The following is a 25108-nucleotide window of genomic DNA, read 5'->3' as shown; positions in this document are numbered from 1 at the left end:
GGCTTAGAGAGGGCGACTAGAAGAAAATAATTCATAGGTTTGAATTTACGGCTATATCGATCCAAAGAGGGCCTAAATTCTCACTTAGGATATAGCATAGTGATCAAGCAAGTGGACGTGTGATTTCTCTATCCGATTTTACTTCTCCCTTGTGTCATTTCTCAAATGTTTCTTTCATATAAGGCTTTAGGCTATATTCTTACAGGATTTGTAGAATAAGTACTCTAGCCTAGATTTTGAAACTTCATCGCTAACAATCATAGATACTCATGTAATATATTTATAGATAGATGCAAAGATTATTACCTACATATTAACCTAAGTTTCTAACAATTATTCGATGCAAAAGCTTCATTGAGACTTCTAGATTGTTAAGAGCATAGAAAGAAAATAATACCAATATTCCTAAGTGTATAGCATAAACTTATTTATTTATATTTTTGAAATTTTTAACTTGAAAACAAATGCATATTATACATATCTATATCCTAACAGATGCCTTAATTACACGTGTTTCTATGCCCCCAAACAAGAAGCATGCTTTGTCCTCAAAGCATTTAAATAAAGAGGGTAGAAAAATACCATGGAAACGCGTGAAATTCTGGAACATCTGCAAAACAAGGTTAGAACATACTAATATAGGAAATAAAAAAGCCGACGCCTTGACTATAAAGAGTTCCACCCATTATAAAGAAGTGAGGTTCCTTAGCATCATCCTGCCATGCCATTATAATTTGCCAAGTTTGCGCCATTTTATCATCTACGGATGCTAACACATAAAAAGCGCCACTTGGTGGGATGGGGTGTAAGGTGCAACTGCGATGAGGTTGTATCCTCCACCCTTGCCAAGTCATTGCACGGAAAGATCAAAAATAATAGAATTGGTGGGTCTCACAATGTCGATTTAACCCGGTCAGGTGAAGCGGGCACAAAAACAGGGAAGAAACATAGCATAATAATACGGCAAACTAATATAGGCATAAGAAGATACTTATGCCTCATGCTATGGGCTCGTGCTAAACTAGACATCGCAAGTGGCATCATTCGCAAAAGAAAAATGCCACTCCCCTAATATGTTTAGCATGATAAAGAACATTACCGTATCACATTAAGGGACAAGCTACCAAGGGCTACATTATATGTCCCTTGGTCCTCTACACGGAAAATCTTGGGACCCATAATTCTCATGTAAAAGCTCATAGTTGTAGCAGAGAGAAATTATCAACTATGTAGCCCCATGGGTCTTGAATCTTAGCAAGCATAGGAATCTCAATAACAAAAGCCAACAGGGACTTAGTTATCTCCATTGTTTCGTCATCAATGTTGATGGAGAACACTTGTTCTCCACCCATCCGATAAAAGAATGTACAATGGTTATAAAAATCTGAGGCAAGTGCGAGGGGAGTAAAGTTCATGAGGAACTTACCATTAAAGATTGCCATCCGCTTGTATGATTACTTGAAAACCAAGCACCATAGGTGTCACTTTGGAACAAGTATTCGAAAGACTGTTTCAGTATGATACGCGGGGATATCATCCCCGGCAGCGGCGCCATTTAATAAAAGTGATTTTACGTATTCTAACTATCTATGCGTAAACACAAATAATCAATTTACGTAAATACGTGTTTATATCAATATTCCTACTCTCAATAATGAAGTAATATCGAGAGTCGATTAGTTCCACTCTTAAACCCTCAAGACTTAAATAGAATTCAACTACTCGACACACTGAAAAGAAACAATGGTGAGAGTAATGATTTGATGTGAAATTTCTATACTACGATTCCCAACACAAGAACAATAATAAGAACAAGACATAATTAAATTAAAAGCGAAATTAAAACTAATTTAGAACTAAGATTGTGAATAACTAATTATGAATTTAAGACAACTAAATCTAAATAAGAATTTAAGCAATAATCTAAATTGAAATGAAGAACTAATACTTTATTCTAAAAACTAAATATGATTCTAAACTAACTAATTGAATGAATGTAAAAAACTAGATCTAGATCTAAAGTTTAATGGCTACTTTTCTTATCCTAACCTAATTTATTTTCTAACCTAACTATCCACCATTAACAAAGAGTCAAGCTTTTGCTTTTATACTTTTAGATCCAAAAATCGTGCATGGGCTTGGAGCCATGTTTTGGGCGGAAAATTGGGCCCAAAACCCAATTTCTTTAGTCCAAAATGGGCTCTTCAGCTGCAGTTGGCTTCAACAGATGTTTCGTTTACTTTTGCTCCCCTGATTGGGTCAAGGCTTGGACCATTGGAAAGCTCTTTCCGAGCTGGTCGTTTTGACATAAGATACTCCCAATTCCGAGGTCTGAGTCCAAAGATACGGCCTTCGGAAGTTCTGCTGACTTGTGCACTGTTTCTACCCGTGTTGACTTTTCAGCTTTTGACCGGGCTTTACAAAGGCTTTGTCTCCTTGAATCTTGGCCTTTATTCACAGAACTCCTTAGCAACCGACCTTTGCTCCTTTATCTCGCTAAAGTGCCATATTTCTACACATAATGGACTTTGAAGCCTGAAATACACAAAAACACGTAATCAGTATTAACTCTTAATTATTACTCACATAATTGGTCTAAAAGTATGATGGTTAAGGGGTTAAAACTATAGTTTTGGGCTCTTATCATGTGATAGGCCTTGTGGTTCCTCTGTGGAGAAGATTGACGAAAATCTTTCTTTCTAACAGGACAATAGTATTTGATGTGCCCTTTACCACCACAATAATGATAATGGATGTTTGGCTGACTGCGCTCAAGGTGGGCGGTAGACTGGTTCACATACTTCTCTCGTTCAGACAATGATGGTGTACAAGAAGCTTCAACAGTGCAATGCTTCTTATCAATATGGTCCACTTTCTGCTCCAGAAGACTCATTTCAGTTTTTAGATTATGTTGTTTTTTCAACACTTCTTTAAGCTGATTCTATAGCAACTAATTTTTCTGGGTAGAAGTCTGTTGTTCATCCTTAAATGTAGAGTTCATCTTATCAAGATATGATACTCTCTCTGTCAATTTTCCATTCTGCTCACTTAAATCCTGAATTTTCTACAGAAATTCCAAGAACATGGCTAGCAACGCCTCTATGGTGGGGTTCTCAGGTTCATCACAATTTTTTGTAGATTGAGCACTTTCAATTGTATCTTTGAATGGGACGAATTCTTGTATCATTCTATCAAGGAAGTACACCTCTTCACCTTCGGTGTCATCACAATCCTTATGCAATAGGTGAAAGATATTTATGTCCATGGACATCTTAATAAAGTTGATCTTCATTTCACCGTTATGACAATTTATCAAAGCTTTTGTGGTAGCGAGGAAAGGTCGGCCTAGAATAATTGGAATTTTATCAAAGGCCTCCTTGATGTCTATCACAATGAAATCCACTGGATAGTAGAAATCGGCTACTTGAACAAGAACATCCTCAACTATGCCTCTGGGAATCTTGGTAGAATGGTAAGCTAACTTTAATTTGACTTGTGTAGGCTTTAGATTCTCCAGGCCCAACGCTTGGTACACATGATATGGCAAGAGATTAACACTAACACCAAGGTCTAAAAAAGCATTACCTGTGAATTTTTCTCCTATCTTGCATGATATTGTAGAACTTCCTGGATCTTTGAGCTTGACTGGAGCTTACTGATGGATAACAGATGTTGTTTGTCCAGCTAGAAACGCTCACTTTGGAACATGAGTACTTCTCTTTATGTTCCATGCATCCTTCAAGAATTTGGCATATGATGGCAACTGCTTGATGGCTGTGAGAAAAAGGATATTGATTTTATCTTTCTCAAATGCCTCCTTCATCTCTAAAAATTGCTTGTCCTTTTTTCTTTGAGCAAAAAACATCGGAAAAGGTGCCTTTGGTACAACCACATCAGCATGTGTCTGCTCTTCTGTCTCTTCGGAATTCTTGCATATCTTGTCTTGGTCATCTTGACAAATGGGAGTGAAAAGGATTTCCCCTTCCTTTTGAACTTCATTTGAAATCTTGACCGATTGCTCTATAGCAATGTTATCATGAGAAGGTAAGTCAACCTTGTTGTCTATCTTCAATCCTGATCTGAGAGTAGTAACTGAGCTGACATGATCATGGAGGTGATTAGTACTAGAAGTTGTCCCAATGTGGCATACATCTTCACTCCTTAATATTGGTTCCAATAAGCTAGGTTGAGTGGCTTGTGTCTTTACAGACAAAGCAGTAGTGAGTTGGTCGACCTTAGCCTCTAGAGACTCCATTCTAGAACATTGACTTGCACGAGATTCTTTGGAGATTGGTGAGACTGTGCAAGAAACTCTAGAACACTTTCAAACCGATTTTTCGTGATAGCAAAGTAATTGCATTCTCGAGGGTTGGCGGTGCGGCATAATTTCTCCTAGGATCGGGTCTAACTAACTCTCCACTTGTATTGGAATTTTGTTGAGAGTATAGTTGTTGTTGAGGAACCAACTGTGAAGCTTGATTTGTCTGTGGAATATAACTTTGATCTTGAGAACCTGGGGGTCCAACGTTCTATCTCCAATAATTACCTTGAAAGTTATTACCACCTTGGTTGGGCCTCTAAAATGAGTTCATATTGTACTCTCCAATTTGTGCATGTTGATAGTAACCAGAACATTCTAGAGTTGCATGAGAAGTGTTCGAACAGACTTCGTAGTATCGGCTAGCTTGCATAATTGGGAGAGATTTAGCTTGAGACTTGTTGATCTTGGAGGGATTCATGGAGAACTGGTTGAATTTCTTACTCAGAGTTTCCATGCTGGTGGCCAAGCTGGCCAATGTAGACTTCAGTTCTTGATCTGCTTGTTCATGTGCTTGGTAACCAAATTGGTTTGGCTCCACTTCCATGCTAGCGACATCCTCGTTACTAGTAGTCCATTGTTTTGTTTCTTCAGCTAAATTCTCGAGAAAGTTGTAAGCTTCCTCTCTATCCATTGATGTAAACTTGCCATTGTGCATTGACTGTATAATCTGCCTGTTCATAGTAGAAAGTCCTCGAAAGAAAAAATAAGCTAGTGTGCTCTTATCGTATCCATGATGTGGACACGAGACTAGCAGATTGTTGAATCGCTCCCAACTATAATGATATTCTTCAGTCGCCTTTCCTTCGAAATTGCTGATAGCTTGTTGCATGGCATCAGTCTTCTGGGGTGGGTAGAACTTGTTCATAAACTTCATTCTTAACTTCTCCTAGGAATCAATGGAATTGATCAGTTGAGCAGATAACCATTCAGATGCTTTACCTTTGAGTGAGAGTGGGAACAGAATGATCTTGATACTCTCATCCCTGATATTCTGGTTCTTGAAAGTTCTGAGGACTGAAAGAAATTTGTTCATGTGAACATAAGGCTGACCATTGTCTGAACCGTTGAACTTTGGAAGCATAGAGATTACGGATGCTCTAAGTTCAAACTGGTTAGATTCTGTCTCTGGAAAAACAATACTGCTGGGTGGGTCTCCAATGATTGGCGAATAGAAATCGTTCAGCTCCTTCCTCTGCTGTGCTTGCATGGGTGGGATAGCTTCAGGATTATTGGTGTCCATAACACCTCCATCATTGCGTGCGGCCATTGTATTAATCGCGTCTAGTATTCTTGTGAGTCAGTTGTTAAACGTTCTCCACTGTTGTGTTCTTACCGGACGACGATATGGACGATGGGGCATACACTAGAAAATGCTTTGCAAAAAATGACGAACACTATTATACTATACTTGAATGCAATTAAACTAATATGAACTATTCTAACTTATACTAAAATGTAATTATACTAATTTTTTGGATTTTTTTAAAAAATAAAAATAAAACTACTTTCCTTTAACTGGGTTGGGCTTTGCAGCTAGTATCTCGCCCGTTGTTTAAAGCTGTCTCTTCTAGGGTTATGGTGAATCACTTGGATTGCTTAAGTACCACGGCCCACAGACGATAGTCTGTTTGTCAAGATTCAGACAAGAAACACTAGAGTTTGATGTTTTGCTGTGTTGGCTTACAACTTCAATTGTTGAAAAGGCCCTAAATACAATTATACTAGAAAGCAATAAAACTAAACTAGAATGTAACTATACTAAGAATGAAATAAAACTAAACTACGATGCAACTATACTAAGAATGAAATAAAAAGAATGAAGATTCGACTAACATGGATGGTAGATCTTGTCTTCGAAATGTCCTTCAAGCTTCTCTCTTTCGCAAAAGGATGGATGATGCGGCTAAAATTACCTCAAGATCCAAACTTCTAATCTTGAAAGAAAACGTTAAACATAAACAACTTAAACCGGCAGTGATGCCATTTGACCTTGCCTCTTTTTTGTGTTTATGAGATATGGGATGTGGATGATATATGATGTATGATGGTCGTTGAACAAAATAGAAGGGTATCAAAACCTAATTATCCCTCAATGAGTAAAGGATGAGTAGGGTATAGTTCCACTTTTAAGTGTATGTTTATATGAAGGACAGGACTGGAAAGGGGGTTTGAAGGATTAAAAAGTATGATTATAGATATTGTAGATTCTAATGCTAAACTAAACTAAACTAACTAAACTATTGAGAATTTATAAGAAGGGGAATTCAAGATATTAGAATCCACCAATACTTTAAATCTATGACCTTCTGCTTCATGGTTGTTCTTACAAGTAGACTACAATTAGGCAATCGAGCGAGTACTGATGCCCTCTTGGACGAAACATCGTTAACGAATAACTCTACTTAAGGTTGTTCCTATGTTTATGCTATTAATATCTTCTTTCCTGTTATATGAACTTGGGCAGCTATTCAATGAATCACCATCTAAGGCAAACACAAGGAATACTTCCCTTACTCTAAAACACTATACAACTAGAAGAAAAGTATAGAATAATAGTATAATATTCAATTACAATAAATAAAATTCTATTCTAGCATTATATTCAATAAGAATAAATAAAAGCATGTCATTAGCAAATATTCAATTGCAATAAATAAAACCCTAAAGTAGCATGATATCCGATTGCAATAAATAAAAACCTTAATCTATACTTCCATCTCCTGGTCTGGGCAATGAAACTAATAATTAAAAATATAAAGAACTAACCTGATTGGAGAATACCATAAACCAAAAGAATCAACAAACCCTAAGCACAGGCTTCATCTTCTCCCTTGAAGGAGAAGATTAGCCTTCCATAAAGAAGGAAGAACACGAAGAACGAGAAGAAGAAGAGTCGAAGAACATGAGACTAGAAAGACTAACTTATTAAAACTCAGCTAGTTATAACCGAATCTTTTATTATTAATCTCTCTCTGCCTCAAGTTCTGGAGACAAGAGTATAAGTGAATTGGCAAATTACATGAGGCACTTAGGTCCTCTATTTATAGGGGTTACAATGAGTTCTAGAACACTACACCATAATAGCATATTTGTGACACTGGGCATTTTCTAATTGTGACGCCATATTGGCGTCACAAATTTTGTGATGGTGTTTTGGCGTCAGAAATTGATAATTACCGTCAGCAAAATACAGAAATTTAAGTGATTTAATTTTGGCATTTATTCTAAAACATCGACGCCGGCTTGTTGGCGTCGAGAAATAAGGCGCGTGTTAGGTCCGTAATTTCAAAGGGCAGCTCTTGTAAATTTGTAACAAAGTTTTATCGATCTCATCTCTTCTGTCAACTCCATTTTCTTGAAGAAGAACAAGCAATAAGCAATCCAGACCACCCCCACCCCCACAAAAGTGTTCTTCATCTTCTTCTCCATTCGCGAGGAGTCACACTCACATCCACAAAAGTGTTTGGTAAACCCCTCTCTCTCTCTCTCTTTCGATCTCTTTTATTTATCCCATGTTCGCAGGTTTTTGAAGCCCTAGAATAATTTGTATGGTTACAATCCCTAATTTTAAAAGCCCTAATTTCAAATCCTTTAATTTCTCTGAAAATTAAAAACAAGTGTCGTTCAATTTAGTTATTATTTTTATTAGTTGTTGGTTCTCTCAAATTGATTTTGTCGTTTGTAATTCACTGATTTTGGGGTTTGTAATTTCATGTCAGTTTCGGGTTTCACTTGATTCGGAGTTTCACACAACATCAGTGGCAATGTTAATTATATTGGCGTTGTTTATATATAATGGAATTCTGTCATCTACATCAAGTGCGAGGTAAATCTGATTTAGAACATCATTTCAATGAATCTGTAAGTGAGAGGATCTGAAAATCACAAATGACTCTCATCCTAGCAGAAAATGTCTGTAAAAGAATGAGAAGAGGAAGTGTGTGGGCTCTGTTTGATGGGGGTGGCGTCCTTATGTCATTATTTTTTGGCTAATATGTTGAATTTTGTTGTTGGTTTATAGTTCAAACGCCTAGAGAACAGGTGGCTGATGCTGAGGCATTTCTTGACTTAACCGGTATGTTTGCAACTTTTATTTGTCAAGTCGAAATGCAATGAGGGAATAAAACCATCTGATTTTGTAACTTAACTACTTTTTTTTTGCTTTCTACTCCGAAAAAAAACTTTGTCAAGTAGCTTTGTTTGGATGGCATTTTTGTTGTTTTTTTAGCATAGCTAGACTGATTTCATGGATTCTTTCAGATTTAACTTGTTCTGTTTGTTTTTACAATGGTGTCATGCATCTCCTTTCGACTTTGAAAAATTGTACAAAACAATTTAAATGTATAACAATGTAGATTTTGTTGTTTTCCAACCTAGTTAGGATGTCTTATTGTCCCTGCAGATGCCTGTAGGCTCCTCTCTTGGTTGGTTATAATTTGCATGCCCATTAAAATTTTATTGCTAAAAAAGGTGATGGATCTAGAAACCGTGTTAAAAGGTAAAACTATGTTCTATTGTGAGTATAGTTTAGCAAGCAACTTCGATTAAACTATTAAAGAATTTTCTTAACAGGCTTTGTTGTTGAAATAGGATAACTCAACAATGAGGGAAAGCCGTTGATCTGAAATAACCCAAGAATGATCTATGGGACATTTTTCAATGGATAAACTCTCCAAGCTAGTGGACATTCATATGGGAGCTGTCCAATGTTTATTTCTGTTTGTTTTGTAGGATATCTTATCCTACACATGTATTCCGTTCCCATTTGTTAATCATATATAATATCTCTACTTTTATAAACTCTCCTACTTTAAAAGAAGATTGTCTATCAGTTTACGAGACATATTTCCCTTCAAAATTCAAATCCATGTGCCCAAGATCAATTTTTTATTAGCAATATTATAAATGGCCAAGTCACTAGTGATAAAAGATAAAATGAAATAGTTTACCTACGAAATGAACGATGAACTCAAAACGTAAGTAAACTAAAACTAATTTATGTGCCTATATTTTATCAAAGAATTCTACTCTCAATCCTATGAGATATAGTGGAGTAGAGTGATTCGTTCCACTCCTAGTCCTTCCGCATGTTAATGTTTTCTAAGTATAAGTATTCTAACTCTAAAGTCTAATGAGAGATTTACGAAAAGGCAACTAGACTACGATGCAACTACCCACAAGATGCACTAGTCAATTATCAGAACAACTATGGGAATGCTACGTTGATTCGATGATAAGGAGTTAGAGGGGATTGATTCCACCTCAACTTCGACTTAATCCTATTAACGATTTAATCGTCGTAAAGTAATTGAATGAGCTGCTTCCGCAGAACAATTGGTTCTTCTTAATCCCTAATTACACATGGCATTCCTACCAATTCATAACTAGCATGTGAACGATTAAACCCATTCTCATGGTGAACTAATCGTTTCTAGAGTGGGAAGGAAATTACGACGATTCTACGATAGTCGGAATCAAGCTTTCATCAAGGCTTCTCAACCCCCTCTAATGGAGGTTTAGCCGAGAATCATTACGCAATCATTTCCGATTAAATTTAAACTAAACATGATATAAAGAATTAAAATTTACTAATCTAAATTAAACAATAATTAAAATCTAATTAATAACTAAGAATTGAATAACAAGTAATAAATGAATCAGATCTAACACAAATGTAAATGACAAGAATCGAAATTTAACAACTAGCTATTTTATTAATCAAACTAATTAAGAGTAATGATTCTAATAGTTTAATCTAAAACAAGAATTGGATTTGAAATTAACTTAATTAAAACAATTAAATCTAGATCTAGAAGCTATTCTAATGGCTACTTTCTATTCTAAGCTCCTTTATTTTCTAACCTAAAAATCTACTATTCTCTACCAAAAAATCTACCATTAACAAAGAGCTAAGCTTTTGTTTTTATACTTTCAGATCCAAAAATCGTGCATGGGCTTGGAGCCATGTTTTGGGCCAGAGAATCAGGCCCAAAACCCAATTCTTTCAGTCCAAAAAGGCCTCTTCAGCTGCAGTTGGGTTCAACAGACTTTTCGTCCACTTCTGCTCCTCTGATTGGGTCAAGGCTTAGACCATTGGAAAGCTTTTTCCGAGCCGGTCGTTTTGACATAAGGTAGGCCCCATTCGAGGTCTGAGTCCAAAGATACGGCCGCCCGGAAGTTCTGGCGACTTTGTGTCTTTGTTTTACGCCCAGCGTCGACTTTTCTGCTTTTGACCGGGCTTTAGAAAGGCTTTGTCTTATTGAATCTTGACCTTTAATCACGGAACTCCTTAGTAACCGACCTTTGCTCCTCTATCTCGCTAAAGTGGCACATTTATGCACATAATGGACTTTGAAGCCTAAAATGCATAAAAACACGTAATCAGTGTTAACTCTTAATTATTACTCACATAATTGGTCTAAAAGTATGACTGTTAAAGGGTTAAAACTACAGTTTTGGGCTCTTATCAAACCACCCCCAAACAGCATTTTGCTTGTCCTCAAGCAAAGATGAGAAATTAGAATATGTGACCAAAAATGGAGTTCTATCTACTCTCGTTTCGCTGAGTGCGATTGCATTGACTATATGCAACAAAGCCTTAAACCACTAGGAATTCCCTAGTGGACGAGTTATAGCCTCGTGAGAGTTTTCCAGTGAAGGTACTAACAAACTTCATCTATACTACAACGACTAAGAAAGAAAACTATTGTTTCCTTATTCATGCTCCAAATTATCTATACATCTCACTAGCTATGAACAAGAATAACCAAGTCAAAAACCTGAGCTAATATATGCATAATAATCAATCATATACAATAAACATATATACAATGAGTAATACTATGAAATGCAATAGCAGGTCCGTTTCTGAAACTCGGAATAGCGTCCTTAAGTAGGTTCTCACAATAATAGTCAAGATACAACACTCTGATTTTTCCACTCAAGTTTCGCTACTCTACTGCGTAGTGGGCACACTTTACTTTACAATCTCAATGACAACAAGGAAGCCGGAGTCGATCAAACGTATATGCCACTTACTATCACACTAACCTATTCCTAATTGAGCTAGAGGTCTTTATTATGTGTTACGGGGATTAGGAGATGGTTTAAGAAGGAAGGAAATGGATATTCAAAAAGGACAAGCCTGAGATAATAGAGTCTTCATATTATGTAACTAGAGAAAACCTTTTTATTTACTTTTGCTTCTACACTTTGTTTCCATCCTTAGCCATATATATATTTTTTTCTTTGGCTTTTGACTCCTTTTATTCTATTTTTTTTTTGGAGTTTTTATTTATTTCTATTTTTATTTTTCTTTTCTTTGGATGGAAACTTCTTTTCTTTATTTCCTGAAGCAACTAACTAATTTTTGTTTACACAGGTTTTTCTCTTCTTCTTTCTTCATCATTCTATTCTCAGACTTATTCTAAATTGGGTAGGTTGATTTATTTTTTTATTTTGTTTTTGTTTTTGTAACAGGGTAAAGGGATTGTGGTTTATGAAAGGCTAAAGAAAGGCTCAGAGGGGCGACTAGCGGAAAATAATTCATAGGTTTGAATTTTTGGCTATATCGATCCAAAGAGGGCCTAAATTCTCGCTTAGGATATGACATAGTGATCAAGCAAGTGGACGTGTGATATCTCTATCCGGATTTTACTTCTCCCTTGTGTCATTTCTCAAATGTTTAAGCTCATATAAGGCTTTAGGCTATATTCTCACGAGATTTGTAGAATAAGTATTATAGCCTAGATTTCAGAAACTTACTGCTAACAATTATAGATACTCATGTAATATATTTATAGATAGATGCAAAGATTATTACCTACATATTAACCTAAGTTTCTAACAATTATTCTGATGTAAAAGCTACGTGAGACTTATAGATTGTTAAGAGCATGGAGAAAGAAAACAATACCAATATTCCTAAGTGTATAGCATAACTTATTTATTTATATTTTTGATTTTTTTTTAAAATTTTAACTAGAAAACAAATGCATATTATATCTATCTATATCCTAACAGATGCCTTAATTACACGTGTTTCTATGCCCCCAAACAAAAAGTATGGTTTGTCCTCAAAGCATTTAAATAAAGAGGGTAGAAAAATACCATGGAAACGCATGAAATTCTGGAACATCTGCAAAACAAAGTTAGAACGTACTAATATAGGAAATAAAAAACTGACACAATTCTATACGAGTTCTACCCATTATGGGGTTAACAAGAATGAAATTGCTTGGGACATAAGCAGACACTAACTAGAATGAAAACTTACCTTATCTCCCGCATTACTCATTATCTTCCTCATTATTCTCTTCTTCCATAAAGAAGTGAGGTTCCTTCGCGTCCTGCCATGCCATGACAATTTGCCAGGCTTCCCGCCATTTATCATCTATTATTGCTAACCTATTAAGAGCCACTTGGTGCGGACGGGGTGTAGGGTGCAACGATGAGGTTGTATCCTCCACCCCTGCCAAGTCATTACCGGAAAGATCGAATAATACTATTGGTGGGTCGCGATTGTCGGCCGTAATCCAATCCGTGAAAGCGTGTACAAAAACGGGGAAAGAAACATAGCATAATCACGGAAATTAGAGCGGGCATAAGAAGGTACTTATGCCTCATGCTATGGGATCGAGCTAAACTAGACATCAAGGTTCGGGGAAGGTCATGACACATACGCCCCGTGGCTAAAGCAAGGAAGGCGGCAAAGTGGCATCATTCACGAAGAAAAACGCCATTCCCTAAAATATTTAGCATGATCCAAAACATAACGGTTCCTATATTCATAGACGGGGCTACCAAAGGCGACGTTATATCCCCTTTGGTCATCTATAACGGAAAATGCCCGCTGCGCCCACGACTCATGCAAAACTTCGTAAGTGTAGACATACATATTATCTACCCAATAGCACCATGGGTCTTGTATTTCAGCGGGCATAGCAAGTCCAAGAACAAATGCTAGCAAGAACCTGGTAATTTCCATTGGTTCATTATCAATGTTGATGGAGAACATTTGTTCTTCATCTGGTCTTTCAAAGAAAATGCAGTTATCGTAAAAATAAGATGCTAGTGTTGGAGAATAAAGTGTATCAGGTCTTACCATAAGCGGCTCCCAACCAACGTATGTGATCGCCTCGCAAAACCAAGCACCATAAGTAGTGCTTTGGAACAAATCCTCGAAAGACTGTTCCGGTATCAATGTTGGAGATGTCATCTCAAACTTACGCTCTGGAATAGTTGCGAATGATCCGGATACTTCATTGAAAACTGGAAATTTTACGGTCCGCGTCCAGTCGGAAGTCTCTCGATAGAAGCGCGCGCTCTGAATAGTTGGAATTTCCGTGTTTTGGTCGGTCGGCTCAGCAAGCGAAGTCGCGCTCGACAAAAATTCAGAAAAAAATATGCAGAGCACGAAGTGCGCTCTGTAGAAGCAGAAAGCTTTCGAGTTGCTTGAAACTTCGGAAAATGAGCCGAAACGTGGGAATCGTGGGAGTGAAAGGTGAGTGATGGAGTTTAGGTGTAGTGTGAGTTATGAGTGTAGAATGTATGAAGTTTATATAGGTTTTAAGTTGCTAAAACGGATCGGGAAGTTTCCAAAACTAATTACGGCAGTTTTCGGAAATCCTAAAATTTCCAAACCCGAAAACGGAAACAACTCATTTTCTTGATTCTAATTCAAACCTAGTATCTTTTAGGTTGAATTTATGATAGAATCTACCTATTTAATTGAGATTTCATCCTACCCTTATACTTATTCCTAGATATGCCTAAACGGCCATCTTTTCACCTTGACTCCGCAATAAATTCTAACACGAGGGTTATATAAAAATCATGCTGGAATAGATAAAACCACCCCCAAACAATTTGGGAAGGTGGGATCAATATGAGACAACCACGCATAATAAAAATAACCGCATTATATTAAAATTTTCATTCGAAGTACATTTCATTACAAAATTTAAATTACGGAAATAAAACTTACATTAAAATAAATAACAATAATGAAACTACAAATAAACATAAAAACATCAAACGATGCTATCCCTAACCACTCCAGTACTGGTAGCGGAGTGTACATGGTCTGGAGATGGCTCCTAGGCTCCTGATGGGCCAGCACCATCCGTCCTTCGGCGACGACGCTCGTGCCTCGATGGTGTGTCATCAGAAGGAGAGTCCCCGTGAGGTGGGAATCGTGTAAGCATCTCTTCCCGGAACTGTCGCTGAGCTTCTAGCTCGGCCCTAATATGTTCCCATCTCTCATCCTCTCTCTGTGTACGGATCTCGAAGTTATGATGCATCGTTGCCTGTCGAGTCCGGAGGTCTTCGCAGATAGTGTTGAGCAAACGCATGCCACAATGAATCACAGCCATGCGTTCTGCGTCTGACCAACACCTCTCCAAGGCATCCGCATCAAAACAAGTCACATCCTCCTCATCCTCCGAGGCATTCTCGTTTCCCCCATCCTCCTCGACATTCTCATTTCCACCGTCCTCCTCTTCTTCTTCTCTATCCTCAGCCAACCTCCAAACTCGTTGGACACACTCCCTATAGATGCGTGGGTTTCGGTGTAGGGTGATGTAAGTCCTATCCGACGCCTGAGCTGCTCTCAACTTCAGCATGATCTTGGTTATCAACACAGGGAGAGGTGCAACAGACTTCCCTACTCCCCTAATCATGCTATGTAAAAACTCGAAGATGCAGAACTCATACTTTTGCTCCTGGAGTATCCATAAGATGTGGAGGCAGTTCAGGCCGATGTCGCTGACATTCTCCTTCCCCAGGACGTTCCGACCAATCCACTGAGTTGCAGCCAGCTGGTTGGTCCTAAGGGAAGCCTGACGAACACAATGCGACCTCGCATTGTAGTTCCCTTCAGTAACTGTCTCGTTCATCAATGGCTCTACCCCATTATGTTGGGACTCCTGCAACGTGACATCCAGATGGATTCTAGGCGGAATGCCTAGAATCTCAGCCAACAATCCAGTAGTCACTTCCTTCCTCCTCTTCGCCACCACAACAAAAATCCTAGTCCCTTCCAACTCCCTCGTATTGTAGAACCGTCGGACTAAGTCCTCGTGGTAATAGGCTTCAGTCGAGTACCACAAGCTATTCCGATCTCTCATCGATCATTTAAATCACCGTAAAACGGTGCGAAGTGGTCGCCAGTAAAAGCTTGCTCTGGTAAAATTTGGCGTTGTTGAGCCATTGGTGTTTGGAATGTAGTGGGGGTTTAAATGGAATGTGGTGGTGGGATTTGAATCGACCGACTGAAGCAAACAGTGGTGGTGGTGGAGTGGTGGCGCGGCAGCACCAAAATTTGGAATTTTCAGTTGGTTTTGCTTATTTAATTTGGTGGAGGTGGTGGTGGAAAGCTTTTAGATTAGATTTGAAATCGATTTGAACTGGGGGCGTAGGTTAATTAGGTTTTCTTTTTATTTATTTATTTTTTTTTAGGCTTTGTTTGAAGCTTTGGGCGTTAATGGCGGTTTGTGGAAGATGATCGTGACTGTTGGGCTAAGGTAAGGGCGCGAGTGCGCTGCCTGTGGGTGCGGGTTGGGCCCAAGCCCAAATCGAAATTTGTGGTTTTTTTCGATTTTTCGCGAAACTTCAAATCAAAATTGCCGCTTCGTTACAGGTCCGATTTTTGCGAATGAGATATGGAAATGATTAGGAGAGAATTTCCAATCCAATGATCCATAAAACACTCTATTCCGACCGTGGATGACATATAAGATAGTGGAAAATGCCTCGAAGTGCGTGCATGACGTACGTTATGCAAACAATTGAACTCTAAATTCATGGATTATGTCAACCCGAATCGTAATACAATTAAACGGCCTAAGCAACTGTAATGGGACATAAACATTCTAGGATGGAAACATGAACACCCCACCCCCAAACAAATTTTTTACAACGGAGCTTAGAAAATTTGTTTTTAGTAATGGTCTTTTTAAAGTCGATTCGAGACTTCCTATATTACTATGTTTATATATATATATATATATATATATATATATATATATATATATATATATATATATATATATATATATTTAATTTTAAAAGAAAACAATAAACAAGAAAGACATAATTCACCCCATAGAGAAACATGACTAAAAAATCCGAGAAAACATGCAAGAGTGGAAAACGTGAATTATGTTTAAACATGGACTTAGGATCCGGTACTTACAGCCACACACTCCATAGGGAGGGCCCGGTTACCTTAATGGTGCACTCACCAATATATGGAAATGAAAGGAAATGCACCAAACACAAAAGTTGAGTCGTTTATAGTCAGATACTCGAGACTTATCTAAACATATGTATGAACATGCAGTTTATCATATATCAACAACCAAAATAGTTGTGGATCATTCCATAAATAAATATCACAGAAAACATATCCAAACACAATCAAGCACCAAGATTTCCTATGACGCAACCTAGTAAAATGAAAGCGAAATCGGATAACCTTATTATGTAACCTAGCATGCACCTTCTTTTTCATTTTTGAATGAGTGGGTGTTCTAGTGAATAAGTGTGGAAGAGTGAATGGTTGTGGAGAATATGGTGGATATGGGTAAGTTGTAGAAGGAAAACATGGAAAAAAATGAGGATGTGGGTTTAGCACAAAAATCATTCATAGTGTAGGTAGGGACTGTCTCCAGTCTGAAAATGAAGGTGTCAAACGCTTTTGTCTTCTAAAGTATTTGTTTACTAGGTGAATTTAAAAAATTATGAAGCACAGAAGAAACAAAAGGATCGAGTGCAAACTCGAGATTCCTTTGAAAGGGTGGAAGGAGGGGAGTCGAGGTGGGTGTTGTGCAAAGTAGTTCTTGATAGGGTGAATCATCACCTGCTCTAAGAAACTCATCGAATTGCTCATCTATATTGGTCATATCCTCGTTACTATGATAGTCCTCTACATCTTTGAGAAAGTCATCTATCTCATCCTCATCCGTACTATGTGTATCGACTAGTGTAGGGATGGAAATGTTGGAGTCTGAACTTCCAAAGGAAAGAAATTTGGGCATATGATTATCAGGGAACGTGTTGTTGAAATAATCTCGAGCAAAGCTCTCGATCATGCTAACCTCTCCATCCATAGACGAATCGGGTAACTGTGTCTTTGTTTTAAAAACATTGAATTCAACAGCAAGATGGCCAAAAGACATGGACATTGAACCATCGCGGCAATTAATGAGCGCATTGGCGGTTGCCGGAAAGGGCATACTAAGATGATCGGGACAGAGTCGTTAACGACTTTTGTGTCGAGGATGACAAAATTAGCCGGATAGTAAAAATCCTGAACTTTTACCAGAACATTTTCGACGACACCCTTAGGATACTTAATAGACCGATCAGCTAATTGCAACGTCATTTTAGTGGGTTGCATCTCGTCTAGACCTATTTGTCTATACAAATAAAACGGGAGTAAGTTAACACTAGCCCCCAAGTCTAATAACGCGGTCGTCGTATAAGAATCTCCTAAGGTGCATTGTACGGTAGGACGACCAGGGTCCTTGTACTTAACAATTCCATTATGTTCAGATAGAGTTGAGAATTGTTCTATTAAAAAGGCGTCTTTTGGTATATTGGTCTTACGCCTAGTAGTACACAATTCCTTAAGAAACTTAGCATGGTGTGGTAGCTTTTTTATAGTTTCGAGGAAGGGAAGGTTTATAGTTAGATTCTTGAAAACATCCCTAATCTCCTCATAATTAGTATCCCTAGTTAACACGGCTAATTTTTGTGGAAACGGTGGTTTCTGTTTATATTTAGCAATGGTATCACCTGGATGTTTAACCGTGGCTTTCTGTTTCTTAGGTTGTGTTGTAACTGGTACCTCTACAGTGGTAGGCTCTTCAGTTTCTATTTCGGTATCTAGTAAAATAGCAGGTGTAGGGGCTACTGGTGGGGTTACTATAGGCATAGTTACTTTGTTATTAACCACTCTGCCAGAACGGAGAGTGGTGATGGCCTTTAGCTCACCTACATCTTCATATTCATTACTAGTATTATCGGTTACCTCAAAGGCTGTATTTGTTGTTTTAGGATTAGGTATTTCGTGACCTGGAGACACACCTTTGGGTTGGGCTTTATCTTGAGCCAACTGTTGGGTTAAATTATTAACGGATTGTAGAAGTTGTTGGTTAGATTGAGCCATGGTTTGGAAAAGTTTTTTGCTCACTTGTATGAAGGTGTCAAGACGATCCGGTTGTGTGGGTGTAGTAGTCATGGGTGGTGTGACTGGAACTATTTTACGTGAATTATTTATGGGTGGATTTTGATAGTTATTATTTACCGGAACGATACCTCTATTAGCATTATAATTATTATAACCACCTTGACTTTGTGCTTGACCTTGTCGAGGTTGCACTTGGTTGTTATAATTATTAAAATTACCCTGCCCCTGTCCTTGTCGTGGTGGAGCTTGGTTAAAACTTTGTGTTGGCCTAACATATTGATTATTGTACCCTGGAGGTGTGACGTGTTGGTTATTTCTCCAACTGAAGTTGGGATTTTGTCTCCAAGGGGCGTTAGGTTCACTATTAATGGAACAAGCCTGTTCATAGGCAATAGGACAGTGGGAGTCGGGATGCTCAGGGCTCCAACAGAAACTACATGGATTTGAATTTACATTCATGACGGGGATAGGCTTTTGTTGAACAGAAATGGCCTCTACCTTTTTAGTGAGTGATTCGATTAGAGTTTTAAGCTCGGGATCGTGTTTAATTTCAAACATACCGGCGGCCTTAACTGTATTTGATGAACTAGCGGAGCGGTGGATATCATCACTACCCCCAGTTGTTATTTCGCTTAGTTTGATCCTCTAAAAATTTATAAGCCTCCGAGGCTCCTTTGCTTAAGAAACTACCCCATTCATTATGTCTAGGACTTCTTTATGGTGGTGTAGAAGTCCTTTGAAAAGGCACGAACTAACGTGTCTTTCGCTAAGTTATGATGTGGACACTCTATAAGGAGATCGGTGAAGCGATTCCAAGCCTCCGAAAATGTTTCATGAGGATTTTGTCGAAAAAATGAATCTTGGAAAACATCTCATCCGTCTTTAGGGGTGGGTAAAATGTTCCATAAACAGGTGAACAAGTTTAGCCCACGAGTCCTGAGAATTAGGCGTTTGGGCGTTAACCAAGACGCCGCCTTTATCGGCTAAGGTGAAAGGGAATATCCCGAGTTTAATTTGTTCCGCACCAACCGTAGGATGGTGGAATGTTGTTAGGACTTGTTCAATCCCACGTGTGCCGATAAGGTTTTTCATGGTCTAATCCATGAAAAGCGGGTAACAAATTAAAATATTTGGGGAATTCGGAAATCCCCCACTGGGTCTGCTAGAACGATGCAAGATTTGGGGCTATCGCTCAAGGCTTTGTAGAAGTCAGAGAGAGGAGTCTCTTCTTCGTCGGGCATTGTGTCAGGTGATGTGTGTGAAATAGTAGCTAGAGGTGTAGTGGGTGGTATACTAGATAGACTTGTTTGTTGACGTTGTTGTGTAATTACGTTCGCTGTTTTTGTTCGGCCAGACCTTAATCTCATACAAGGCTAAAACCAAACTTAGCTACTTACATCAACACTCCAAACAATTCTGATATACTAGTATAAACCTCTAACAGGAGATGCGAGGTGTGGAAGAAAGGAATACCGATTCGTCCTTGCTTTCGCTTTATGAATAACATCTTGTTCTGGCGTGTTCGGTGTATATAACAAGTTAGAACACTGAAAAATTTGAAAAATCAAAGTTCGAAGTCAAAGCGTAGAATTCGGAAAAATTAACAAAGGGAATTGCAAGCGCTCTCAGAAGTATGATGCGCGACTCGTGTAATTTTCAAATTACAGTGTTTTTAGGGCGGGTCGCGCTCCACATGGGGGCGGGTTAGCGTTGATGTAGAAGCTATAGGGCAGGTAAGCTCTTCCTTACGGCGAGTGCTGGTTCGGTGTAATTCTCGCTGAAATTTTCAACGATGAAACGGAAAGCCACAGTATGAATCAAACATGGGTGGGTGGGTGAAATGGGACTTTTAAGAAAAGTACTTACACTACGAAAACAATGCGAAAGTGCAACTAAGATGGCAGCGGCGGCATTTGATAAAAGATAAAATGAAATAGTTTACCTACGAAATGAACGATGAACTCAAAACGTAAGTAAACTAAAACTAATTTATGTGCCTATATTTTATCAAAGAATTCTACTCTCAGTCCTATGAGATATAGTGGAGTAGAGTGATTCGTTCCACTCCTAGTCCTTCCGCATGTTAATGTTTTCTAAGTATAAGTATTCTAACTCTAAAGTCTAATGAGAGATTTACGAAAAGGCAACTAGACTACGATGCAACTACCCACAAGATGCACTAGTCGACTATCAGAACAACTATGGGAATGCTACGTTGATTCGATGATAAGGAGTTAGAGGGGGATTGATTCCACCTCAACTCGACTTAATCCTATTAACGATTTAATCGTCAGTAATCCGAATTGAATCGCCCGCGCAGATTAATTGGTTCTTCCTAATCCCTAATTACACATGGCATTCCTACCAATTCATAACTAGCATGTGAATGATTAAACCCATTCTCATGGTGAACTAATCGATTCTAGAGTGGGAAGAAAATTACGATGATTCTACGATAGTCGGAATCAAGCTTTCATCAAGGCTTCTCAACCCCCTCTAATGGAGGTTTAGCCGAGAATCATTACGCAATCATTTCCGATTAAATTTAAACTAAACATGATATAAAGAATTGAAATTTACTAATCTAAATTAAACAATAATTAAAATCTAATTAATAACTAAGAATTGAATAACAAGTAATAAATGAATCAGATCTAACACAAATGTAAATGATAAGAATCAAAATTTAACAACTAGCTATTTTATTAATCAAACTAATTAAGAGTAATGATTCTAATAGTTTAATCTAAAACAAGAATTGGATTTGAAATTAACTTAATTAAAACAATTAAATCTAGATCTAGAAGCTATTCTAATGGGTACTTTCTATTCTAAGCTCCTTTATTTTCTAACCTAAAAATCTACTATTCTCTACCAAAAAATCTACCATTAACAAAGAGCTAAGCTTTTATTTTTATACTTTCAGATCCAAAAATCGTGCATGGGCTTGGAGCCATGTTTTGGGCCGAGAATCGGGCCCAAAAAACCAATTATTTCGGTTCAAAAGGCCTCTTCAGCTGCAGTTGGCTTCAACAGACTTTTTGTCCACTTCTGCTCCTCTGATTTGGTCAAGGCTTAGACCATTGGAAAGCTCTTTCCGAGCCGGTCGTTTTGACATAAGGTAGACCCCATTTCGAGGTCTGAGTCCAAAGATATGGCCTTCGGAAGTTCTGCTGACTTTGTGTGCTGTTTCTGTCCGCGTCGACTTTTCAGCATTTGACCGGGCTTTAGAAAGGCTTTGTCTTCTTGAATCTTGGCCTTTAATCATAGAACTCCTTAGTAACCGGCCTTTGCTCCTCTATCTCGCTAAAGTGGCACATTTATGCACATAATGGACTTTGAAGCCTGAAATGCATAAAAACACGTAATCAGTGTTAACTCTTAATTATTACTCACATAATTGGTCTAAAAGTATGACTGTTAAAGGGTTAAAACTACAGTTTTGGGCTCTTATCAACTAGCAAAAGACTCTCATCCAAGTTTGAGAGATCTGAATACAGGAAATAAACCATTGTCTATCGAACAAAAAACACCTTTTCTTCTTATGGATAGAGTGTTTGTGTGAGTACAAAGTGAGAAAAGGTAGTGAATGTGTTTTAGTCAAGTTTTTTAGTGGCTAGGACGGTAAACTGGTAAATGTAGGTGCAGATAAATGTTTAATCTTTTTAGATGAAGGGCCACATGTAAAATAGATAGAAGAATGTTATTTGCTGCCCTTAAGTAGTTGGCCCTAGATGTTTGCTTTTCACAAGAAAGCCTATGGTACGTGTGGGAAAGTTTGAGGTCTTTCCTCATGGCTGAATGTGAAATGAAAATTTTCTGCCCTAGGCATAAATGCCTAAGCAAAGAAGACGGTTTGACCACATGATCTTTGAAATCTTTGCGATTTTTTTTTTTGAATTCTTAGCTTGTTTTGTTATTTCTGTTGCTTTCTCACCCTTCAGGTCTTACATTTGTCACTCTAGTCTCTTTTGGGTCTTTGTTCTTTTCGGTGAGATTTCATAGGAAGCTATTTCTTAGTGGTAATCCTAACATCTTGTTCTTTAGTTTGTTGTTCTAATTGTACAAATCCAAAACCGTCTCTCTGTGACATGCTCAGTGTTTCTTTCATAATGGATATTTGACGAGTTGAGATGATCTTTGTTTATTTATGTTTTTTGGTTTTTTGATAAGCATTAGTCCTGCAAGATAACCCGGTGTTGTACACTTGTCTTTTGTCTTTTGAATTTGTCGGAATTCTCTGCACACATTTTCTCCTTAAGATCTAAAATATTAGCTTTTACTTAATATAAGGTCCAATCCAGTGAATATTTCATTTTTAGATATATTCTAGGCGTTGATAACTTTAAACTGTTGTTATTATTCCAGACAATTGTGAAATTTGAGGTCACGGAGTTACCAGGTATGTCACTTTATTTGTCTCATTTTATAACTTGTGGATATTTAGAATTTATGATGGGTTTGCAGTGCGTTCCTCGAAATTTATCGCGAGAAAGCAATGGGTTGTTGCTGGATCTGATGATATGTTTATCCGTGTGTATAATTACAATACGATGGATAAAGTAGTATTTGAAACACACACGGACTACATCAGATGTATTGTGGTCCATCCGACACTTCCATATGTATTGTCCGCGCGCCTGATGACATGCTTGTTAGGCTCTGGGATTGGGATAAAGGTTGGATGTGCACTCATATTTTTGAAGGACATTCACACTATGTGATGCATGTCACTTTTAATCCGAAAGACACCAACACTTTTGCAAGTGCGTCTCTTGATCGCACTATCAAGGTATTCTAAACTTTTCATTATAGTAGCATGTTTTGAGCTGTAACATTTTATCTTGTTTATCCGGAAATATATATTTATCGCGAGTCTCTATTGGCTATCTAATGGATTCTTATGGTTCAGATTTGGAATCTTGGATCACCCGACCCATTTTTTTTTCTTTAGATGCACATATGAAAGGGGTGAACTGTGGTGATTACTTCACGGGCGAGGGATAGGCCGTATCTCATTATCGGGTTCGATGATGATCATCTGCAGAGTTTGGCTCGATCGCCTAAATTTAACCCATTATAATTTAAAACTTGTTCTTGGTAAAATTTGGATGGAAAACAAGTGTGGGACTACCAAACCAAAAGTTGTGTTCGGACTCTAGAAGGCCATGCACACAATGTTTCAGCAGTTTGTTTCCATCCCGAACTTCCTATAATTATCACAGGTTCTAAGTATGGGACTATTCGAATTTGGCATGCAACCACTTACGGTATATGCAATATTTTTGTGATTTATTTTTATTGGTTTTTTTGGTTTATAGGTACTCCGATGTAGAAGTCTTTTTGGTGAATTTGCCAAAATTTCCATATGGATCTTTTATTTGCATAAAGTCAATCTAATATAATCATTTTTGAAGATAGAACTTCATTAAGTGAACAAAGTAGCTCGAGGGAAACTGCCTTTGGCCGGTGTCATCCTTTCTTGGTGCCCGGCCGCCGCCATGGACTGGCTTGGTGCCTGTTCGCTGGTGGTGGTGGTGTCGATTCTTTGGGTGCCTGCTTATTCTGCTGCTGCTTGGTGGTGGTGGTGGTGTCGATGTTGGGTGCGCCCGCTTGCCGCTCTTTGGGTGTTGATCCGCCGCCGGTGGTGCTCTTCTTCTTCGCATCTTGGTGTCATTCTTTGGTGTCTGCCGCCATGCCATGGACACCGCTAGTGCACATTCTTTGGTGCCCTTGGTGTTTAGTTCTTACGTGAAGGGCTAAGTATCAAAAGCCTTTGGTACATAAGTCATGATGGCCTTACTGTTTCTGGCAACTGTTTCCGCAGAGTACACGATGTGGATCCGAAACAGACAAAGCATGTGGCATTGGCTTGTCTCGCCTTGAACAATAAATCAAAAGGTAATTTTTTTTTTGGTAATTAGAGGTCGTCTTTATGACAGTAACAAAAATTTGGTTATGGCAACTTTGGTTGTTGTTGGTGGAGTTACATCTGCAATGGGACCGATGGTTGAAAAGTCTAGCAAGGTTTTCAAGTTTGCTTTCATCTTAAATGTGTTTACTCATTTTTCTATTTGTGACTTGGAGGAGCGAGTAATTTGAGGATTGGTTTCTTGTAGGGAATATTATCAGATGTCTTGAAATGTTGTTAAGAGGTGGTGCTGTTGGAATCCTAATCAAAGCACTCGGCAGTTCATATGGCCCAGAAGGGAAGTTAATTACAGAAAGCAGAAGTTATAATTATGGCTTTACTCTGCGTAATTGGTGCTTTCATGTGTTCAAGTCCATTGCAACAGTCTGGTGTATATGATAAGTAAGTATATTTTGTGACTGGTTTTTATATTCTTTCCAATCCATATCTTGTTGGAAAGTGTGTGTTGATTTTGTGACCTTATTTTTTATTTCATATCTCGATGCATGTAGTGGAAAGATGAGTGTTAAAGATTGTTCCTCAATTCTGCACCACCTTCTGAAGTTATGCCAGGTAACATTTTTGAACTTAGTGTCTGATCATGACTCACAAGGGTTATATGAATATTTTTTTTTTTAGCGTTGAGCATTACAATGAATAATGAGTTCTTATTTGTATTGTTTAT

General features: G+C 38.0%; 1 long non-coding RNA gene across 1 annotated transcript; it reads left to right on the top strand.

The window, feature by feature from the left end:
- Nucleotides 1-8088: 8088 nt before the first annotated feature.
- Nucleotides 8089-23111, top strand: LOC147475065 (uncharacterized). The gene is made up of 4 exons (XR_015209622.1): nucleotides 8089-8147; nucleotides 8343-8396; nucleotides 22881-22914; nucleotides 22980-23111. It is a non-coding gene; the product is annotated as an uncharacterized LOC147475065 (long non-coding RNA).
- Nucleotides 23112-25108: the final 1997 nt, after the last annotated feature.

The sequence above is a fragment of the Coptis chinensis genome, chromosome 9 (genome assembly GCF_015680905.1).
Source record: "Coptis chinensis isolate HL-2020 chromosome 9, ASM1568090v1, whole genome shotgun sequence".
NCBI lineage: Eukaryota > Viridiplantae > Streptophyta > Magnoliopsida > Ranunculales > Ranunculaceae > Coptis > Coptis chinensis.
This window is presented reverse-complemented; position numbering and strand designations above follow the sequence as displayed.